General features: G+C 37.9%; 1 protein-coding gene and 1 pseudogene across 1 annotated transcript in view; both read right to left on the bottom strand.

The window, feature by feature from the left end:
- Positions 1-19,321, bottom strand: part of Marchf8 (membrane associated ring-CH-type finger 8) — a 117,601-nt gene that overhangs the window by 89,833 nt on the left and 8,447 nt on the right.
- Positions 619-3,787, bottom strand: LOC124985684 (CCR4-NOT transcription complex subunit 8-like; annotated as a pseudogene).

Genomic DNA, 19,321 nt, shown 5'->3' with positions numbered 1-19,321 from the left:
TTCCTATTTGTATCCCTTTAATTTCTTTCTTCTGTCTAATTGCTCTGGCTAGTGTTTCCAGGACCATGTTGAATTAAAGTAGTGGAAGAGGGAATCCCTGTCCTGTTCCAGTTTTTAGAGGGAATGCTTTCTCCATTTAGAATGATGTTGGCCTTGGGTTTAGCAAATATAGCTTTTACAATGTTGAGGTACGTGCCTACTATCCCTATCAACTTACCTCTCTTAAAAAGAGCAAATGCCACAACAAAAGTGGGAAATGTTTTGCAAACTGCACAGTGGTAGACAGATAGTTAAATATCTACCCTCCATTAACATGCTGTTTTTTTTCTTTTGACTATATATATGAATGTTTAAGAAATGGTTCCTAAAGCCATTTTTTGTATTACTAATTAATACTGTAAGAACTTGTTTCACTTAATTTAAGATGCTTGTATGGATACTGATATTTCAATAACATGAACATTAATCTGAGATTAAAACCTTTAAAAATATGACTGCAAACTTGCATTTCCTCCTTGGCTAGAATCCCAGAAACAAAGAAATTCCAAGTGTGAATTAGACTGAAGGGTTTTTACACAATAGAAATTTTCAATTCAACAAACTCATTAGTTCTCTAGGTTAGAGGGCTTTTACTTTTACACCTTCCACATCTGTAAAAAGAATTTTAAACAGCTTAGAAGTATACTTGTAAGTCAAGTTATCATGGCACCTCAGTAGACAAGCTGGATAGGAGGACCTATCATTCTCCTAACACAGACATTTGACCCAAGAACAGTAAAGCCACTGGCTGGAGAGAAGCTAGTTAAGTGAGCTGGCATGTGGAATCTAGACACACTGGGCCAGAATCCACAAAGTAAACCAAGAAAAAAATACATGGAAGAAGAATAATCCTTAAATATTCACAAGCAAGGCCAAGGTCATCAGGAGTTGAGAACCATGAACAGAAGATATGAAACAGAAAAGATCATCTGAGGATCAGAAAGCCTCTAGGTCTCAAAGGGAAAATGAAACAGACATGAAAATAACAGCAGGGCTGAGTAGTTGGTCCCTAGAACTGTGTTAGATCTCACAGCTATTCAGCTCATTTCCTTGAGGCTTCAAGAATAAACACTCTACTCTTAAAGAACACTGAAGTGAACTATCATTCCTTCTAATCAAAAGTCTCACATAAAGATACCTACAGTGGTAAGATATATTTAAATCTGCAAGGGAAACGAAGCAAAGAGAAAAATAAAAAGAGTCCCTTTCCCAATTCTTTATAAAACCTTGTCATCTGCACACGCAGGAATTTTACTTCTCCATGAAAGAACACCTGTCCAATTCATTCAAATATGGCAATAAATAATTATATAGGTAAAAATAAAGAATCCAAAACAAATCTTAATTTACTCTTTTTTAAAGAGTTATATACAGTATATTACCTTGTTTTAGACTCATCTGGAATATTTTAAATGGTGTCAAATAAGCCAGGCATTGTGGCCAGCACCTGTAATCCAGCTACTTGAGAGGCTTAGACAGGAGGATCCCATATGGAGACCAGCCTGGGCAACCTAGCAAGACCCTATCTTAAAATTCAAAAAAATTTAGGTCCAAATCTTCAACATGTCGACCTAGGATCAGACTTCCTTAACAGGACTCCCACAGCACAAGAAATAAAAGCAAGAATCAATAACTGGGATAGATTCAAACTAAATAGCTTTCTCTCAGCAAAGGAGACTATCAGCAATGCAAAGAGAGCCTACAAAGTGGGAGAATATCTTTGCCACACATACTTCGGATAGAGCACTAATTTCCAGAATCTATAAAGAACTCAAAAAACTCTATACCAAGAATACAAATAACCCAGTCAACAAATGGGTTATGAAGAGACACTTCACAGAAGATGATCTACAAGCAATCAACAAACATATGAAAAATGTCAACATCTTTAGTAGTAAGAGAAATGCAAATCAAAACTACACTAAGATTCCATCTCACTCCAATTAGAATGGTTATTATCAAGAATACAAGCAACAATAGGTGTTGGAGAGGACGTGGGGAAAAAGGTACACTCATACATTGCTGGTGGGGTTGCAAATTAGTGCAGCCACTCTGGAAAGCAGTATGGAGATTCCTCAGAAAGCTTGGAATAGAACCACCATTTGACCCAGCTATCCCACTCCTTGGCCTATACCCAAAGGACTTAAAATCAGCATACTACAGAGATGTAGCCACATCAATGTTCATAGCTGCTCAATTCACAATAGCCAGATTGTGGAACCAACCTAGATGTCCTTCAACTGATGAATGGATAAAGAAACTGTGAGATAGATAGATATATATATAATGGAATATTGGCCATAAAGAATAATAAAATCATGGCATTTGCAGGCAAATGGATGAGACTGGAGAATATCATGCTAAGTTAGATAAGCCAATCTCAAAAAAAAAAGGATGAATGATCTCACTGATAAGTGGATAATGACACATAATGGGAGGTGGGAGGATGGCAAGAATGGAGGAAGGAGGGACTGTACAGAGGAAAAAGAGGGGTGGGAGGGGTGGGGGGAGGAAAAAATAACAGAATGAATCAAACACCATTACCCTATGTAAATGTATGATTACACAAATGGTATACCTCTACTTCATGTACAGAGAAACAAGATGTATCCCATTTGTTTAAAATAAAAATAAATTTTAAAAAAATTACCCTAGGTAAATGTATGATTACACAAATGGTATGCTTCTACTTCATGTACAAACAGAGAAACAAGATGTACCCCATTTGTTTACAATAAAAATGAATTTTAAAAAAAAAGTCAAAAAAATTTAAAGGGCTGGGTAGTTCAGCGGTAGAGCACTCCCAGGTGCTAATACGGAGAGAAGAAAAAAAAAAAGGGTGTCAAGCAAGTCATGGATCCTAGCAGCAATAGGCAACTAGACTACTGTTTAGGAATGAGGAATAGGGAAGACTTGTTTACAAAATCAGAGAAACTACATATGATAGTTAAGAGTTTTGCTCAAAAAAGATGCTTCCTCTTGGGAAGATAAGTACACAGTCAGCACAGGAAGCACCACTATAGGACTGGGACCACCCTGCAGAGCCTGCCACCATCACCAACACATACTTTTGATGATTGTCAGGATGCTCATCTTCTCCTAGGCAGAGTCCACATCCTCATTCTGCTTCTGGACCACCTCAATGCTTAGGTCAAAAAGCTGCCCACAGTACTTGGCGTCCTCAAAGCTATCCTCAAAAATCAACTCTTTCAAGAATATCTGGTGTTGCTGCATTCAAACCGCCTGCAAATCTAACTCATCAGCAACTTCCTAAAGACCTTCGTCAAGGGTTGGGGTTGTGGCTCGTTGGTAGAGCATTTGCCTCACATGTGTGAGGCACTGGGTTCGATTCTCAGCACCGCACATAAATAAATGAATTAAAAAAAGACTTCACAGTAAAAAATTATTTTTAAAGAAGATCTTCCTCAAGATGCTTGTAACTCTCTATCAAGTATTTCATATAATAAATGAATGAATGGGAAAGGTTCCAAATGTAAAAGAATTCATAGTCTTCTGGCAAAGAAGAATCTGTAAGTGACCTTATAATGTGGCCAAAATCATAGCCACTGTAAAATTAAAGTCATGTGATGTCATCAGAGTCACTCCTGATGGTATAAGCAGCTCTGCAAAGTGCACTGTTAATCCCTTCTCTCTACATGCTTCTGAAACTGTAGTCCTTAACAAGGTCTGTGGAATTCTCAGAGTTCATGTCCTCTGTAAGAATGAATTGGAATTGAACTGCAAACATTAATTCCAAAAGAATATCCTCTCTTCTAGCTTGGGATGTAGCTCAGGAGTAAAGTGCCCTTGGGTTTAATGGCTAGTACCCTCCTCCACCAAAAAAAAAGAAGGAGGAAAAAAAAAAGAAAAGAATGCCATAGAAGCCAGGCACAGTACTGCATGCCCATAATCCCAGAGACTTGGGAGGCTGAGGCAAGAGGATCTCAAATTTGAAGTCAGCCTGAGCAACTTAGCAAAACCCTGTCTCAAAATGAAATAAAAAAGGGCTGCAAATGTAACTCAGTAGTAAAGCATTCATGGGTTCTAACTGTAACACCACAAAAGAAAAAGAAAACAAACCCGGACCTCCAATAATATAATTATAAAACAGAGAATATGAAATAAGTACATATAAAGTATTTAAATAAAGGAGTGCCAGGTGTAGTGATGCACACCTGTAATCCCAACAACTTGAGAGGCTGAGGCAGGAGGATCACAAGTTTGAAGCCAGTCTATATAATCTAGGGCAATCCTGTCTCAAAAAAAAATAAAAATAAGAGCTGGTGATGTAGGTCGGTGGTAGAGCACCCTTGGGTTCAATCCTTGATACCACAATCAATCAGTCAATCAAGGAATTTTAAAATGAGGAAACAACAAAAAGTACCAAAAAAGTCCAGTTTGAAAAAGAATAAAACATTGCTTTTAGAAATTAACCATTAAAATTAAAAATGAGTTAAACAGCATATTAGACACAGCTGAAGGAGAATTACCAAACTAGATATCAGATTTTAAGAAATTACTCAGCATTGGGAAATGAAAAATATTAAAGAGAGCCTAAGAGACATGAAGAATAGACTGACATGGATTCACATATGGCTATTTGAGTCCTAGAATATATAGAACAGAAAATAAACACTACATGGAGAGATAAAAGCTACAAATTTTGAGATAAAAGATGGGATGGGGGTATAGCTCAGTAGTACAGCATATACCTAGCATACATGAGGCTCTGAGTTCAATCTCCAGTACCACAAAAAAAATATATATATACATGAAAAACATGAATCCAGAGTCAAGATACCTAATACATACCAAATACTATGAGTAAAAAAACTGGATGTGGAGAATTAATATTATTTAAATAACCATATCATATTGACAAAAACAATCTATAGATTCAATGAAATCCCCATAAAAATACTAATGATATTATTCATAGAATTGGAAAAAGAACTAAAATTCATATGGAAGAACAACAATAGCAACAACAACAAAAAAAAAACAGAATAGCCAATGCAATCCAGAGCAAAGAGAACTAAGGTAGAGACACCCCAATATCCAATTTCAAATTGTAAAAAGAGACACAATAACTAAAAAGTACGGTACCGGCATAAAAACAGACATACGAACCAATGGAACAAAAAACACAGGACGAACCCAAATAGCTACGACTGTATTCTGACAAAGGTCCTAAAAACATAAATTGGAGAAAAGACGGCTTCTTTAACAAGCAATGCTGGAAAAACTGGATATCCATATGTAGAAAAATGAAACTATATCCCTATCTTGCACCTTGTACAAAAGTAAATTCAAAATTAATCAAACACCTAATTATAAGGTCAGAAATAGTGAAACACTGTTAGAAGAAAACAAAGGGATATACTTCAACAAGTGCAGCAGGCAAAAACTTCCTGAATAAGACTCCTACGGGGGGCTGGGGTTGTGGCTCAGTGGCAGAGCACTCGCCTAGCGCATGCGAGGCACTGGGTTAGATTCTCAGCACTGCAAATAAATAAATAAACGTACATTGCCAACAAAAAAAATTTTTTTGAAAAGACCCCTATAGCTCAGGAAATAAAAGAAAAAATAAGTGGGATGGCATCCAATTAAAAAACTTCTGCAGAGAAAGCAATTAACAAAGTGAAGAGAGGTATCATTTAAGAAACTGGAAGGGAGAGTTTCAAGATGGCGGCCGAGAGGGCGGCTGCATTTCACGTTGCTCCAGGACACAGGATTCAAAAGAGGAGATAGTGAGAGACTTGGGACCAACTCAAAGCCGCTGGGTGAGTCTCTCCCATTGGGGAGGCGTCCCGGATAGGGTGGTAGTCCCAGAACGCAGGGAACTTTGTGAAGTAGAGTTGCTCGGCGAGACGCCCCTCCCCCCACTGGAGCGGTAAACACGGACAACTGGGATCATCCTAGAGGATGAGGCTCAGCACAGCGCTTGGACTCGGAGCAATCACTGGGGCTCCGGGCGGCTGCCTGAGGAGGAGCTGCGTGGTGAGCTGTTTAGACTCAGAGTAATCGCTTCTGAACACCGGGGTTGCCTGGAGGAAGAGGAGAAGAGCTGTGGGTCACTTGGTCTAGGACGTGACTGCATCAGAGCCACAGGCGGTTTGCCAGAGGAGGAGCTGCATCGCGAGCTGTTTGGACTCAGAACGACTGCTTCTGAACACTGGGGGTTGCCCGGAGGAAGAGGAGAAGCGTGGGCGGTCGCTTTGGTCTAGGAGTGACTGCATCAGAGCCACAGGTGGTTGCAGAGGAAGAGGCGAGTGGTGAGTTGACTGTCACTCAAAGCGACCGCTCTGAACACCAATGGCCTGCCTGGAGGATGGAGCGCGGGTGGGTCACTTGGTCTCCGAGGCACCACTCCTGAACCACCGGGGGCTACCCCGAGGGGGAGGACGAGGCACAGGGCGGGTCCTTGGGGCTTGGAGTGACTGCCTAGGGCTACGGGAGATTGGTGGAGGAGGAGACGCAAAGTGAGTTGCTTGGACTCCTAGTGACTGCGTCGGAAACCGGGCTGCTGTCTGGTGGAGGAGCTGTGTGGCAGGTCTCTGGGTATCGGAGCTATTGTACGGGGCTCCAGGTGGCGGCTCAGAGGAGGGGCCGCATAGCCAGGCGATTAGGTGCAGAGTAGGGTCCCAGGAGCTAGGTGGCTTCTTGCTGGAAGAGCCGCACAGAGACACGCCTAGGGGCGGAGCGAAGTTTCCAGGACTGCGGGCAGATTATCTGGGAGAGGCAGCCTAAGGAGAACTCGCCTGCAGAGGGTGAGGCTCCCAGACCCAGGACGTAGGTCCCGGCCCCTGGGAATGCTGCAGAGGAAGACAGCCCAGCCAGGCGGTAGTTGTAGATTGAGGGGAACCTCTAGGAGGGGAACTGACCAGCGAGACGTTCCCACCGAGTGAGTCTTCCCTACCAGGAGAGGTTTTCCCACAGGGACGGTTAAACCAGAGACACAGGCACAAATAGGCCTTGCCTCAGCCCGCAGCCTAGTTCCCCGTTGGATGACCATTGGTCAACAAGTGGAGGCACACTCTACCATAGCAGGGACTATAACGCCACCTGAGGTCACCACCCTAGAGAGGCAGCTTCTTCGTGGAGCTCCACATTATCAACTTCCTCCAAGACTTCAGGCTCCTGAAGGCTAAGAGGGATATACTAGCAATCTTCAGGGACATTATAAGTCGATAGAGGAAATCTGCAATATCTTAATGACCCACTGATTCCTGAACAATATGAGAAAACAAGGGAAGAAATGCCCAAACAAATCTAGTGTTTACATCAATAGAATCCAACGACAGCATGGCAGAGAAGAAATGACAGAAAGGGAGTTCAGAATGTACATAATTAAAATGATAGGGAAGCAAACGATGAGATGAAAGAGCAATGCAGGCATTGAATGATGAATGAAAGAACAAAATGCAGGCATTGAATGATAGCACCAATCGACAGTTAAAAGAGCAAATCAAGGAAGCAAAAGATCATTTCAATAAAGAGTTCGAGATATTGAAAAAAACCAAACAGAAATCCGTGAATGAAGGAAACATAAACCAAATTAAGAACTCCACGAGAAAGCATAACCAATAGGATAGAACACCTGGAAGCCAGAACTTCAGATATTGAAGACAAAATATTTAACCCGAGAAACAAAGTTGAACAAACAAGAAGATGGTAAGAAATCATGAACAGAATCTGCAAGAACTATGGGATATCATGAAAAGGCCAAATTTGAGAATTATTGGGATTGAGGAAGGCTTAGAGAAACAAACCCAAGGAATGAACAATCTATTCAATGAATAATATCAGAAAATTTCCCAAATCTGAAGAATGAAATGGAAATCAAGTCAAGAGGCTAATAGGACTCCAAATACACAAAATTACAACAGACCCACACCAAGGCACATTATAATGAAAATACCTAACATACAAAATAAAGACAGAATTTTAAAGGCTGTGAGAGAAAAGAACCAAATTACATTCAGGGGGAAACCAATACGGATATCAGCAGATTTTTCAATCCAGACCCTAAAAGCTAGAAGGGCCTGGAACAACATTTTTCAAGCTCTGAAAGAAAATGGATGCAAACCAAGAATCTTATACCCAGCAAAGCTTACCTTCAAATTTGACAATGAAATAAAATCTTGCCATGATAAACAAAAGCTAAAAGAATTTACAAAAAGAAAGCCAGCATTACAGAACATTCTCGGCAAAATAATTCATGAGGAAGAAATAAAAAACAAAGAAGCAAATCAGCAAAGGGAGGAATTATCCTAAAGGAACTGTCAAATAAAGGAGGAACCAAGATGTGTCAAAAAAGAAATAAATAAATAAAATTTTAAATATGAACCAAATACCAGGGAATACAAGCATATCTCAATAATACCCTGAATGTTAATGGCCTGAATTCATCAATCAAAAGACATAGACTGGCAGATTGGATTAAAAAGAAAGATCCAACAATATGTTGCCTGCAAGAGACTCACCTCATAGAAAGAGATACCCATAGACTAAAGGTGAAAGGATGGGGAAAAACATACCATGCACATGGGCTCAGCAAAAAAGCTGGAGTATCCATCCTCATTGCAGATAATGTGGACTTCAAGCCAAAGTTAGTTAGAAGGGATAAAGAAGGACATTTCATACTGCTTAAGGGAAGCATAAATCAGCAAGATATAACAATCATAAACATCTATGCCCCAAACAGTGGGTCATCCAATCTCAAAAACCAAATAGACCATAACACAATAATACTAGGTGATTTTAACACGCCTCTCTCACCACTGGACAGATCTTCCAAACAAAAATTGAAAAAAGAAACCACAGATCTCAATAACAAAATCAATAATTTAGACTTAACAGACATTTATAGAATATACCATCCAACCAAGAGCGAATACACTTTCTTCTCAGCAGCACATGGATCCTTCTCTAAAATAGACCATATATTATGCCACAAAGCTAATGTCAGCAAATACAAGAAGATAGAGACACTACCTTGTATTCTATCAGATCATAATGGATTGAAGTTAGAAATAAATGAAAGAGTAAAAAACAGAAACTACTCCAACACCTGGAGATTAAACAATATGCTATTATATGATGAATGGATAACAGAATATTAGGAAGGAAATTAAAAAATTCTTAGAGGTAAACTAGAATAAAGAAACATATCAAAATCTCTGGGACACTATGAAAGCGGTACTTAGAGGAAGATTTATTTTATGGAGCACATTTAATAAAAGAAGTAAAACTCAACAAATACACGACCTAACACTACAGCTCAAAGCCCTAGAAAAAGAAGAACAGAACAACACCAAAAGTAGTAGAAGGCAGGAAATAGTCAAACTCAGAGCTGAAATCAACGAAATTGAAACAAAAGAAACAATACAAAAAATTGACAAAATAAGAGTTGGTTCTTCGAAAAAATAAACAAAATTGATAAACCTTTAGCCACACTAACAAAGAGAAGACAAGAGAAAACCCAAATCACCAAAATTCGGAATGAACAAGGAAATATCACAACAGACACGACTGAAATACAAAACATAATTAGAAGCTATTTTGAAAACCTATACTCCAACAAAATAGAAAATTTCGAAGACATCAACAGGTTTCTAGAGACATATGAATTGCCTAAATTAAACGAGGAGGACATACACAATTTAAATAGACCAATTTCAAGTAATGAAATAGAAGAAGTCATCAAAAGCCTACCAACAAAGAAAAGTCCAGGACCAGATGGGTTCTCAGCCGAGTTCTACAAAACTTTTAAAGAAGAGCTCATTCCAATACTTCTCAAAGTATTCCATAAAATAGAAGAGGAGGGAACCCTCCCAAACTCATTCTATGAAGCCAATATTACCCTGATACCTAAACCAGACAGAGACACATCGAGGAAAGAAAATTTCAGACCAATATCCTTAATGAACATCGACGCAAAAATTCTCAACAAAATTTTAGCAAATCGCATACAAAAACATATTAAAAAGATAGTGCACCATGATCAAGTGGATTTCATCCCAGGGATGCAAGGTTGGTTCAACATCAGGAAATCAATAAATGTAATTCACCATATCAATAGACTTAAAGTCAAGAATCACATGATTATTTCGATTGATGCAGAAAAAGCATTTGATAAAATACAGCACCCCTTCATTCTCAAAACACTAGAAAAAATAGGGATAGTGGGAACATTCCTTAACATTGTAAAGGCCATCTATGCTAAGCCCATGGCTAATATCATTCTAAATGGTGAAAAACTGAAAGCATTCCCTCTAAAAACTGGAACAAGGCAGGGATGCCCTCTTTCACCACTTCTATTCAATATCGTCCTTGAAACTCTAGCCAGAGCAATTAGACAGACCAAAGAAATTAAAGGGATACGAATAGGAAAAGAAGAACTCAAACTATCCCTATTTGATTGTATACTTAGAGGAACCAGGAAATTCCACCAGAAAACTGTTAGATCTCATAAGTGAATTCAGTAAAGTAGCGGGATATAAGATCAATGCACATAAATCTAAGGAATTTCTATACATAAGCGATGAATCTTCAGAAAGAGAAATTAGGAAAACTACCCCATTCACAATAGCTTCGAAAAAAATAAAATACTTGGGAATCAATCTCACAAAAGAGGTGAAAGACCTCTACAATGAGAACTACAAAACACTAAAGAAAGAAATTAAAGAAAACCTCAGAAGATGGAAAGATCTCCCATGTTCCTGGATAGGAAGAATTAATATTGTCAAAATGGCCATACTACCAAAAGTGCTATACAGATTCAATGCAATTCCAATTAAAATCCCAATGATGTACCTTACAGAAACAGAGCAAGCAATTATGAAATTCATCTGGAAGAATAAAAAACCCAGAATAGCTAAAGCAATCCTCAGTAGAAAGAGTGAAGCAGGGGGTATCGCAATACCCGATCTTCAACTCTACTACAAAGCAATAGTAACAAAAACGGCATGGTATTGGTACCAAAATAGACAGGTAGATCAATGGTACAGAATAGAGGACATGGACACAAACCCAAATAAATACAATTTTCTCATACTAACAAAGGGGCCAAAAATATGCAATGGAGAAAAGATAGCCTCTTCAACAAATGATGCTGGGAGAATTGGAAATCCATATGCAACAGAATGAAACTAAACCCATATCTCTCACCATGCACGAAACTAAACTCAAAATGGATTAAGGATCTCGGAATCAGACCAGAGACCTTGCATCTTATAGAAGAAAAAGTAGGTCCAGAGCTTCAACATGTTGGCTTAGGACCAGACTTCCTCAACATGACTCCCATAGCACAAGAAATAAAAGCAAGAATCAATAACTGGGATAGATTCAAACTAAAAAGCTTTCTCTCAGCAAAGGAAACTATCAGCAATGCAAAGAAAGAGCCTACAGAGTGGGAGAAAATCTTTGCCAATCATACTTCAGATAGAGCGCTAATCTCCAGAATCTATAAAGAACTCAAAACACTCTACACTAAGAATGCAAGTAATCCAATCGACAAATGGGCTAAGGAAATGAATAGACACTTCACAGAAGAAGATCTACAAGCAATCAACAAACATATGGAAAAATGTTCAACATCTCTAGTAATAAGAGAAATGCAAATCAAAACCACCCTAAGATTCCATCTCACCCCAATTAGAATGGCGATTATCAAGAATACAAGCAACAACAGGTGTTGGCGAGGATGTGGGGAGAAAGGTACACTCATACATTGCTGGTGGGACTGCAAATTAGTGCAGCCACTCTGGAAAGCAGTATGGAGACTCCTTAGAAAACTTGGAATGGAACCACCATTTGACCCAGCTATCCCACTCCTTGGCCTATACCCAAAGGATTTAAAATCAGTATATTACAGAGATACAGCCACATCAATGTTCATAGCTGCTCAGTTCACAATAGCCAGATTGTGGAACCAACCTAGATGTCCTTCAATTGATGAATGGATAAAGAGAATGTGGTATATATATACAATGGAATATTACTCTGCCATAAAGAATGATAAAATTATGGCATTTGCAGGCAAATGGATGAAACTGGAGAATATCATGCTAAGTGAGATAAGCCAATCTCAAAAAACCAAAGGAAGAATGATATCGCTAATAAGTGGATGAGGACACATAATGTGGGGTGGGAAGAGTTAGTGTTAGGTTTAGAGTTAGGTTTAGGGAGGGGGGCAAGAATGGAGGAAGGAAGGACTGTATAGAGGGAAAAGAGGGGTGGGAGGGGTGGGGGGAAGGGAAAAAAATAACAGAATGAATCAAACATTACCCTATGTAAATTTATGATTACACAAATGGTATGCCTTTACGCCATGTACAAACAGAGAAACAACATGTATCCCATTTGTGTACAATAATAAAAAAAATAAAAAAAAAAACAAAGTGAAGAGATAACCAACAGATGGGAGAAAAATCTTTGCTAATCCTCCAACAGAGAACTAATATCCAAAATATATAAATAATTCAAAACCAAATCAATAAATGGGCAAATTACCTCCACAATTCTTCAAAAGAAGTACAAATGGTCAACAATTACAAGAAAAGATGTTCAGTATCTTTAGCCATCAGGGAAGTGCAAATCAAAACTACACTGAGGGCTGGCAATGTGACTCAGGGGTAGAGTACTTGCCTGGCATACACGAAGCTCTGGGTTCAATTCTGAGCACCACACACACAAAAGAAAACTACACTGATTCCAACATACTCCAGTCAGAATGGCAATCAGCAGGAATACAAATCATAAATGCTGGACAGGATGAGGAAAAGAACTCTTACAGTCTGTTATGGGAATGTAAATTAGTAAAGCCACAATGGAAATCAATATGAAGCTTCCTCAAGACGCTAAAAATAAGTGTATCACATGATCAAACTATACCACTCCTTGGTATTTATCCAAAGGAATTTAAGGTCAGGTTGCTTGTGGTGGTGCACACCTGTAACCCCAGAGACTCTGGAGGCTGAGGCAAGAGGATACCAAGTTCAAGGCCAGTCAAACAAACTTAGCAAAGCCCTAAGCAAGGTAGCAAGACCCTGTCTCAAAAATAAAATAAAAATAAATTTAAAAGACTGGGAATATGACTCAGTAGTTAAGAACTCTGGTATCAATCCCTGGTACCAAAAAGAAAAATAGGATATTTTATAAATACATGCATACCCATGTTTACTGCAGCACAATTTACAACAATCAAGTTATAGAACCAGCCTAGGTATCAGTCGACAAATGAACAGATAAAGAAAATATAGTATGTATATACAATAGAGTTTTATTTAGCCATAATAAGATATTATGTCACTTACATAATAGATGAAATCTAGAAACCATAAATTGGAGAAAAAGAAGTCACAATCAGAAAAAAAAATCTATGTTTTCTCTTATATGTGGAAGCTAGGAGGAAAACACAAAAAGGTTTGAAACAAATAGATAAAGAGAACAGAACCAAGAATTCAAAAATAAACTCACTCTTATATAATATGTTGATTTTCAAAAGAAGGACTAAATTCAAAGAAGAATGGAAAGCCTCTTCCACATTTGGTGCTGGAACAATTCATTATCCATAGATTTAAAAAAAAAAAAAAAGATGAACTTCACCAGGCACCATAGCACGTGCCTGTGATCCCAGCAGCAAGGGAGGCTGACACGTGAGGATCCTGAGTTCACAGACAGTCTCAGCAATTTAACAAGGTTCTAAGCAACTCAGTGAGACCCTGCCTCTAAATAAAATACAAAAAAGGGCTGAGGATGTGGCTCAGTGGTTGAGTGCCCCCAAATTCAATCCCCAGTACCAAAAAAAAACTTCAACCCCTAACACCATAAATAAAAAATAACCCTGGACTGATCACAGATCTAAACCTAAAACAAAACTATAATAAGATTTCTAGGAAAAAAACAGGAAGCATCTTTACACAGTGAGTATGGGCAAGATTTAAGAAAACTTATTTGATGAAATTTAACAGGAGGAGGACACTAGAAGTAACCTCCACCATGGTGTTAGATTAACATTGGTATTATGAATATAAATTTATAACTTTTAATATATATGTATATATAAAGATGTTGCTGAGGTCTATCTTCAAAAATTCAAATGCTGAAACTTAATCATTAATATGATACTATTAAGAGGTGGGGATAATGATTAAATCATGAAGATGAAGCCATCATCAATGAAACTAGGGACCTTATAAAGGGGAAAGAGGGTACTGGCTTGGCCTTTTTGCCCTTCTGCTCTCCCACCACATATGGATGAGGCAAAAAGGTCCCCAGCAAACACCAAATATAGGCACCTTAATCTTGAATTTTCCAGCCTCCAAAACTGTAAAAAGTAAATTTTGACTATTTAGAAGTAACCTAGTCTCAGATATTTTGTTATAGAAGCCCTAACAGATAAAGACACACATATAAATGAAAAACAAAGATATGTGTGTATAAGGATAGACATAAATATATCCTAATTTGCCTATTGAGGGAGCCTACATGTAATGACACAATAATTGCAATAAGTGCATCGGATAACCAGATTATAATTTCCCCACTAATAAGAATAAGGCTGCTCTGAAACAAGCTAATTCAAAAGTTGGGGCATACAAAATGAGTCCAGGGAATCTTGTTACACCATAAAGTAAATAAAAGAGTTCAAAGAATTTTGAAAGAATATGAAAAGGACACAAGAACCAGCTTGAAAGGATTCATAAGGGCCAAATCTGGTATATGCTGATATGGAAATAACTAGAGAAATTAATTATAGACCATTAAATAAGGTCATATGTATAAATCATGGAGAAAAATAAATGAATGGGTAAATACACACAAAAGGGAAAGCTCTTTCTTAGAATGGTAATAACTACAGAAGGAATATAGATTTGGAAAATCATCACTGAATGCTAAAACTGGGTAAGCATTTGATGAGGAACAGGATATTTACATACTGCCTATATATTAACTTTGAGGAAAAAACAGTATCGTGGCAATAGAGAAATCTGACAAATACCAACTTAATCAAATGTCCAATGTTATCACCAATACTGAAACAAACTGACATCAAGTGGCTCCTAATATATTATATTAAGAAGAATGAAAATCATTTATTTTGTTCTCCCTACCTAAATGCATAACCTGAATACAATCATAAGGAAACTTCAGTCAAACACAAAGTAAGGAATATTCTACAAAACAACTGGTCTGTACTTTATAAATCATGAGGTCAGAGAGGCAAATGGATTGATCAGAGCCATCGCCCAATTCTCTGTGAGTGGTAATCAGAACAACAAGAAAGCAGCTTCTCATCAAGGTGCGTTACTGTGGGAAGACTGAGGTTCACCAGCATAAAGAGACATGGAAAAGTTCAGGCATTGAATTTTTTTTCATTCTGTTTCAGAATTAAACAGTGTGAAAAAGTGCCTCAGTACTAAAGGCCCAGCAACATGATGGCACAGCAGCACAGCTGATGACACAGGTAGGAGAGAGGAAAGGGAAGACTCAGTGAATGCATCTAGAACACAAGCACAGTGCAGAGGAACAGTACGGACATAGCAGATTTGGGGTCTGAAGAGCAGGCTAAAGTTAGAGAGGTTCTCTTTACTTTCCAGCCTGTATTCACTATGCTGTAACATGGAGCCATCATTAGGTCATGTCTCAGCTTGCTGCAAGTTCCTGTCTCCAGAAACCCTAGGAAAGCATTACACACTGTCTCAGTGGGTGCTATCTCTTAAGTCTTGGTTTTGTGCTGCCGGAATGGCTCACCATTGAAATGAACCCCTTAAAAACTCCATACAATGAGAAGTTGCTTGATGACAATGGAAGGAAACATAAAGTGCTTCCCCTGTAAGATGGGTGGCTCAAACAGCCAGCTGAAGTATTTCAGAGAACTGAGAAGGCACAAGTGATTACCAGTGGGAACTGGGTTTCAGAAGGCCATGAAAGTCATGGGCAGCAGAACTAGTAGGGCCTTCCACAATCTATTCCACCCCCATTTCAAATGTTGCCCCACCATCCAAGAGAGCTTCACAAAATGTGCCAATGACCTGGAGGTGCTGTGGTGCTCCATGTCACCCCAGGCCTGAAAGTGTGTTGAGCTAATCTCTCTGAAGTAGATTTCTACCAAGGGAATGTCACATTCTGCACTAGCTCCTACTAGCAGGAAGGGCAGCTGAGAAATTAACACAAAATTAAGAAGAAGGGGTGAATAATCCCCAGACTTTGCTCTCTCTGAAGGATACAAAGTTGACTGTTAAGATGATTAGTGAATTAAAAGGAATAAATTAGGGAGATAGTGTGCAAGATATGAAAGAACAATTCAATAATAGTGATTCTGGAAAAAAATCTTTGAAAGTTTGACAAGTCAAATTTTAAAACTCAGCTGAAAGTTTCACCAACTTACTAAATCAAACAGGAGAAGTAATGCCAGGGCTTGAAGACAAGGTTGATGAATTATCACATTCAGATGCCAATAAAGAAAAAATAAATTATAAGCAGAATATACAAGGTTTATGAGACATGATTAAAAGAATAAACATGTAAATCACAAGTATAGATAAGGAAACAGAGGTACAGATAAAGGTGGAGCAAACATATTCAATGAAATACTTGTAGAACAAAGAATATTGAAAGATGCAAAAGAGAAGCACCAAGTCATTTATAAAGGCAAACCTATCAGAATAACAGATAATTTCTTAGAAGAAATTCTTAAAGCCAGGAGTACATGGAATTATATATTTCAAACCCTGAAGGAAAATTAAAAAAATATTTTTAGCTGTAGTTTAGATGTACCTTTATTTATTTATTTTTAGGTGGTGCTGGGGATTGAACCCAGTGCCTCACACATGTGAGGTTAAGTGCTCTTCCACTGAGCTATAACCCCATACCCTAGATTCTGATTATATCCAACAAAGTTTTCCTTCAGAATTGAAAGAAAACATAAAAACCTTCCAAGATAAGTATAAATTAGAGAAATGTATGACCACTAAACCAGTATTACAGAACATACTTAAAGGAATACTGCACACAGAAGAGGAAGCAGAATAAATCATAGTAACATGAACACAGGAAAGAATAAATCTCACTGAAAGAATTTGATAAATGAGAACTAGAAAAGACTCAAACATTATTAATTCAGTAAACCATCAACTTCCAAAATTAATAAGAAAGTAATAAACATAGATCATTTGAAATACCCAGAAGAAAAACAAATTGATAAGAATTAGTACATATCTTTCAAAAATAATTGAATGTAAATGGTATTAATTCTCCAATTAAAAGACACGAATTGACTATCTGATTTAAAAGTAAGACCCTACAGTCTGCTGCTGGCAAGAAACTCACCTTGTGGGCAAAGACATACACATATTGAAAGTAAAGGATAGAAAAAAGATATTCCAAGCAAATGGAATCTGAAAACAAGCTGAAGTAACTATACTCATATTCAATAAAGTGGACTACAGAACAGTCAGAAAAGATGGTCCCTATATATTGATAAAAGGAATAATCCATCAATTAGATATAAAAAGCTAGGTACGGTGGTACATGCCACTCAGGAGACTGAGGCAGGATGATCACAAATTTTATGATCTTCCAAAACTCAACCAAGAGGATATAAAAAAAAAATCTAAACGGAGCAATAACAATCACTGAGAGGTTAAAGCAGTATTATGGTTTGGCTATGATGTGTACCCCAAAAGCTCATGTATGAGACAATATGAAATGTTCAGAGATGAAATGATTAGATTATGAGTGCTATCACCTGATCAATGAATTAATCCATTCAGTGGATTAATAGTTTAAAAGTACTACTATACTGAGTGGTAACTGTATACAGGCAGGATGTGGCTAAGGAACAAGGTCACTAGGGGCATGACTTTGGGGTTTATAGTTTGTCCCTGGCATCTCATTTGCTTTCTCTTCTTCCTGGCTGCCATAAGCTAACTTTTCTCCACCACGCCCTTCACCTCAGGCCAGAGCAATGGAGTCAACCCTCCATGGATTAAGACCTCTGAAACTGTGAGCCCAAAATAGACTCTTCCTCCTTTAAGCTTTTCTTGTCAAGTATTTTGGTCACAATGACAGAAAAGCTGACTAATACATCTCCCAACAACAAAAAGAAAAAAAAAAAAAAAAAAAAAAGTCCAAGACCAAAAAGATTTACTTCTGAATTTTAAAAGCTTTTTAAAGAAGAAACAATACCAATGTTTCTCAAACTGTTCCATGAAATATAAGGGGAATTAATCCTTACAAATTCATTCTTAATACTCAAGACAGTATTACCCTGCTTAAAAAAAATGATAAGGACATGTCAAAAAAAAAAAGAAAACTAGAGACTGATATCCCTGATGAACACAGATGCAAAAATCTCAATAAAATATTTACAAACTGAATTCAACAATACATTAAAAAGATCACATACCATGATCAAGTTGGATTCATTCCAGGGATGCAAGGAGGGTTCAACACAGGCAAATAAATAAACATAATATAGCACATTAATAGAATCAAGGATAAAAATCACAGGATCATCTCAAGAGATGCAGAAAAAAACCTTTGACAAAATTAAACATTCCTTCATAATAAAAACCATGAAGCAACTAGGATTAAAGGATCATACCTCAACACAGTAAAGGCTGTATACAACAAATGCAAAGTCAATATTACACTGAAGGAGGAAAAACTAACAGAATTTCCTCTAAAACAGGAAACTACACAAGTATATCCACTATCACCACTCCTACTGAATATAGTACTTGAAATTTTAGCCAGAGCAATTAGGTAAGAGACAGAAATAAAAGGGATATGAATAATAAAAAGGAAGTCAAATTATCAGTTGTTTTATTTTGATTTTGTTTTGTTCTGGGTACTGGAGATTAAATTTAGGGGCACTTCGCCACTGAGTTAATCCCCGCTTATTTTCTATTTTTTTTTTTAATTTTGAGACAGGAACTAAGTTGCTGAGGCTGATCTTGAACCTTGCAGTCCTTCTGCCTCAGCCTCCCAAATCAACGGGATTATAGGCATGTGCCATCATGCTTGGCATCCCGGTTTACATATGATTCTTTATTCAGAAGATCCTAAGGGCTCCACCAGCCAAGTATAGTGGCATACTCCTGTAATCCCAGCAGCTTAGGAGGCTGAGGTAGGATAACCATGAGTTCAAAACCAGCCTCAGCAACTTAGTGAGGCTCTCGCCAACTTAGCCACACCCTGTCTCAAAATAAAAATATTAAATTAAAAAAAAAGGAGGCCAAAGAAGTGGTTCAGTGGTTATTGCCCCTGGGTC

This window comes from Sciurus carolinensis, chromosome 5, assembly GCF_902686445.1.
Source record: "Sciurus carolinensis chromosome 5, mSciCar1.2, whole genome shotgun sequence".
NCBI classification, from domain to species: Eukaryota; Metazoa; Chordata; class Mammalia; order Rodentia; family Sciuridae; genus Sciurus; species Sciurus carolinensis.
This window is presented reverse-complemented; position numbering and strand designations above follow the sequence as displayed.